Raw genomic sequence first — 5,490 nt, 5'->3', positions numbered from 1 at the left:
GAGTTGTAAAGACTCTTTGGAGATCCAACTTCATCTCTGTAAAGATGAGAAAAGGCCTATAAGAAATGGGATATGCAGGCCAGGTGTGTTGGCACACATCTGTAATCCCAGTGACAGGCTGAAGCAAGAGGATAGCAAGTCTGAAGCCAGTCTCAGCAATTTAGTGAAGTCCTCAGCAGCTTGGTGAGACACTGTCTCAAAATAAAAGATGAAAGGGGCTGGGGACATGGTTCAGTGGTTAAGCACCCCTGGGTTCAATCTCCAGTATCAAAACCAAAAAACAACAAAAAAGAAATATGCAGGGCTGGGTATATAACTCAGTGGTAGAGCACTTGCCTAGCATGTGTGTTTCTGGGGGTAGTCCCCAGTACCAAAAAAAAAAGGAAATAGGTATGGGATGAGTTATGCTGCTAAGGACCCTAGAATTAGAACCCAGGCACCCACATAGCAGGCAGCTTCCTGCCATAACAATGCTGCCACCTCGTGGTCACCCATATACAATAAACTCCCTCCCTTCAGATGTAGGACTCTGCTACTATCTACTTCTCAACCTAAGCAGACTTGGAGGACAGGAAATGTCCTCCTCCTCTGTGACCCTTGCAGCCTGACTGCTCTAGACGGTAGGGTAATTAAAAGCACAATCTGTGGCTATAGGTGTGCACCATTTCAGGTGCTTGGCTACAGAGTCACCTCAACAGACAAGTCCAGTAATCACCCAGGCCAGTGGCTCTAAAGTGAGGTTTGTGGACCAATGTCAGCACTACTTGGAAACTTATTAGAAATGCAAATCTTCAGCCCTCCGAGAAACTGTGGAATCTGAATCTGATGCATGCTCATGTTTGAGAAACACTGGACTTGGTGATAAAGACACATGTATCAGGTGGCATTAAGAGCTATAAATACAGCAGAATAAATGAATAACTGGAGAATGATGGCCAGAGGTAAGGGATGCCACCGTCCCTCAACCAGATGGGCTGATCAGGGAAGATCTGGCTAATAAAATGATAAGTTCCAACAAAGATCTGAAAGCAAATACCTAGAGGAAAGGGAAGAGGAAAGACACGATTCACTTTAAGATACCTCCTATAAATCACTCACACAACTCTGCCTACCTCTCCTCACCTTATATCTCCACAACTTAGTCACATGAGCCACACGTAGCTGTCCAGGGAAGTTGAGAATTTAAGTCTTTTTTTTTTGGTACCAGGAATTGAAACCAGGGCACTTAACCACTGAGCCACATCCCAGCCCTTTCCATTTTATTTATTTTTTAAAAATATTTTTGGTTGTAGATGGACACATACATCATTTATTTATTTACTTATTTTTATGCTGAGGATCCAGCTCAGGGCCTCACGCATGCTAGACAAGTGCTCTGCCACTGAGCCACAGCCCCTCTATTTTATTTTTTATTTTGAGATAGGGTTTCGCTGAATTGCTGAGGCTGACTTTGAATTTGCAATCCTCATCTTAGCCTCTTGAACCACTGGGATTACAGGCATGAGCCACCAAGCCCAGCTGTGAATTGAAGTTTTTATTCTGATCAATCATACATCCAGCTAAAAATTAAGACTCCTATTTACAATAGAAAATGAAGAGACTGTCTTTGCCACGATGATTCTGCTGTAATCAGCTTTGGGCAGGTCTTGTTTACACGTGTATGCCTCCAATCATGGAGAGATTCCTATCTCATGATGTGCTTTTATTCTATTAGCAGCTGTTAGAAAACACTTCTTTATTTAATGCTCAATTCTATTTTTCACAAGTCCTACCCAATGACTGACTTCTATTCCTCCCTCCTTTCTTTCTTTGCTTCCTTTCTCCCTTTCAGTACCGGGGATTGAACCCAGGTGCATTCTACCACTGACTTATATCCTGTCCTTTTTAAAAAAAAATTTTGTATATGGACCAACACCTTCCATTTATTTGTTTGTTTATTTATTTATTTATTTATGTGGTGCTGAGGATCGAACCCAGCCCTGTGCATGCAAGGCAAAAGTTCTACCACTGAGCCACAACCTCAGACCTCCCCTCTACCCCCACTCCTTTTTAAGACAGGGTTTCACTAAGTTGCCCAGGCTGGCATTAAAATTGTGATCCTCCACCTTCATCTCCAAGTCACTGGGATTAGAGGTGCATGCCACAGCACCCAGCAACTTCTATTACATTAGTGCTACACCAATAAAACTGCTGGTTCTTCCCTAAGACAGAATTTTGAGTCCCTCATATATCTTCTTGGGCCACTTAAGGCCAATAATTCTCCCCTATAGCTAAATTTTGGGAGAGATTTTACCTATCCTGCATCAAGAGACTGAATGACTTTGATAATACCTTTTTTGGACAATAGGAAGCCACCACCCCCTTCGCCCAGGTGAATGAAGGCTGATTGGAAGACAGAAACATCCACTAAGACTAAGCACTAGGCATAATTCAGAGGAAGCCTTCCACAAATGTATTTAGTTCCAATTCTCTTGCAATTGTCTCTCTGTTCTGTAATTTCTTCAGATTTATTTTGGAGTTCAGTAATCCTTCTTTCAGCTGGTTTTAATCTGCCATTAACCTATCCACTGAGCATTTAATTTCAATTGATTGCATGTAAATTTTTTTCTGAGAATTTCCTTTGGTCTTGTTCACATGTACTTATTATTTATAGCTTTTGCCTGCTCTTTTTTTTTTTTTTCCATTGTGTATTTCTTTAAACATTTCGTATACAGTTGTTTAATATTCTAATATCTTAAGACTTTAGGAGATCTAAATCTGTTTGATCTTTCTGCCATCTCTTGTTCTTGTGGCTTGTTTTCAGGTGTATTGACTTTGTTGTGGGCCCATATTGTTTGACCTAATCCTAAATCAGCCAGCCAGGTTTCCCCCAGATTAGTGAAGATTTGCTTTTGTTTCTGCCAAGTTTAGGAACACTCCTACCTGGGCTCACATTAGCCTAGAAATCAGAGTATTTCTGGCATAATGTTCAGCTCCTTCACCTTGGTTTGGAGGAAGGGTACAGGGATAGAGCCTCAGCTCCACCTCCTGGCCACCGAGCACGTATTTGCTCTCAGGCCTGGCCCAGCATTCTTTGACCGAATCTTTCTGTTCCCTAATCCATTTCATCTTAACATCCTTTATCTTTCTCATTTCTTTAAAGTCCTTCGAAATCTCCTTTTCTCCTTTGGAGTCCTGGAATGCGCATTTTGTTTTACTTTATCCAGGATCTAGAAAAATCCTTGAAATACCACTTGGCTGAACCACAGCAGATGAAGTCTACTCATCCATTTTTCTACAATTCATCAAACAATCTTTTTTTCCCCAGGTTTTATTAGTTTATTAACACCTACAAATAAATCTGGTTTTGAGGGCTTAATAGCTCACATATATCCCCAGTATTGATTGACTAAGACAGCTTTCTATTTTTAATCTTTTCCTTCCTGATCACATTTAGCTACAAAGGTTAAGGTCATTCACAAGGGTTCATACATTTTCACTATCTTCAAAGTCAGATCAATACCCTGAGAGAGCATTTGCCCAAACCAGGACCTGTCCTTCCTGGAGAAGAGAACTTACAAAAAAGCTCTTTGAGGTTAAAAATCTAGCAATCTTTATTGAGCCCCTATTTTGTATACAATGGGCCAGATGCAGGGTGGCAGACAACGAGCAGGGCTTACTCCTTGCCCTCTCAGAGCCCACATTAGTGAGGAAAAATAGGCTATTATACTAGAGGGTGGCCAATGGTGGTATGTGGGAATAGAGGCACAGTGGGAATTCAGTGGAAGGGCATCCTGAGAGGCAGTGAGGAAGGAAACATGGCGAGTGATGAAGAGCTGATTCCAAGATGAGAAGACAGTGAGGCCACACGGAAATGAGTAGATGCCAAAGAAGCCACTGAGGGTGGGGAGGCTAGAGAGGGACTAGGAATTAGAAGAGGGAAAGGAAATGTTTGGCTTGGGCAGTGTTTGAAGGGTGAAGGGCGTGGCCAGCTGAGGCGACAAAACACTTGAGATCCCAGAGGAGTCTGGATTCTATTCTGAATAAAACAGGGTGGGGCACTAACTTAACAGAAGGGAACAGCAGTTAGCATTTACTTCCACAGTGCCCAGAATGGAAGTGAGGGCCTCACACTTGTTAGGCAGGTGTGCTCTACTGCTGAGCTTCGCTTCCCTTCTAGCCCTGCAATTAGTTTGAGTTCACACAGCTGCGATGTGATCTGTGTGAAGAGGCCAGAGAGAAGACGGGAAGACTTGTTAGGAAGGAGAACGGTCACCCTGAGAAGTAAGGAGTGAAGCGGGGGACACTTCTAGGAGCCTGGTGGGGTTGCAGTCACAGTCGTCAGCTTCATGCTTACTCAGGCTGGGCTTTCAGTCTGCAGGTCCAGTAGGCAACAGCCATGTTCAAGCCCTTCCCCACCTCAGCGGCTCATAGGCTGCCAAGTTCCAAGTTAAGCTGCATCACAACTTACCTCTCCTTGCAAACGAAACCCTGGCCCTGCTTCCAAAGACCTGGATGACTGTGTTCCTGGTTACCAGGATACAGCAGGACAAGTTGCAATGTCCCATCACAGGAAATATAAAGAATGCTCCAGCAACTGCCAGCATTTTTCCACCAGGGTTCCAGCCAGCTGTCCTTTATGCTGCTTGGCACAAGAACTGAAGAGGCATTAAGAATAGCAGCAGCTCTTCAGTGCCAGGCACCATGCTAAACACTTCCCTCCTGTGATCCCAAGGCAGCCGTCATCGCAGGTGTTTTCACTGAATGGCTGACTCTGCCTAAGGTTGCAGTCCAAAGCTGCATACTAGGATTTTGATCCTGGCATGTCCACCTCTTGAGGGTCTCTGTATGTACCCTCCCTGCAAAACAGACTGACAAGATGGAAGCACCTATTGTTTCTCCTAACAATTTGACTTTGAAAGAATTTTAGATATATCAAAAAGTTTAAAATAAAATTTCCACGTACCATTCACCCAATTCCCTTTACTGCTACTATCTTATCTGTATTTGTCAAAAGAAATGAACATTGATACATTCCAAACTCCGCTGTTATTTGTCCTTGATTTTTATATCTTGTAGAATGTCTTTTAATCGGGTTATGGGTCTTTAGAAAAAATACCAGAGATGAAGTGCTCTTCTCACCATGTCAACCCAGAGGGTACAAACTGACTTCACAAGTGATGACAACCTTACCTGGTTAAGTTAGTGTCAGTTTGCTTCACAGTGAAGTTACTATTTTCCCTCTTTTATATTCTATTCTTTGTAAAGTGAGTCACCAAGTTAGGCCCACCCTGAAGAAGAGTATGTACTTATATTTCTTGGAATTCTAAGAGATTTGTATCCCTTGATCCTCATTTATTAAAATTGTTTAGATCAATGCCAGGTGCAGTGAAGCCTATAATCCTACCAACTCACAAAACTGAGGCAGGAGGATCCCAAGATTCAGCCTTGCCAACTTGAAACCCCTTCTCAAAAAAAAAAAAAAAAAAAAAAAAAAAAAAAAAGGCTGGG

This window comes from Sciurus vulgaris (assembly GCF_902686455.1).
Source record: "Sciurus vulgaris genome assembly, chromosome: 6".
NCBI classification, from domain to species: Eukaryota; Metazoa; Chordata; class Mammalia; order Rodentia; family Sciuridae; genus Sciurus; species Sciurus vulgaris.
The sequence above is the reverse complement of the archived record's forward strand: the minus strand, read 5'-3'. Positions refer to the sequence as shown.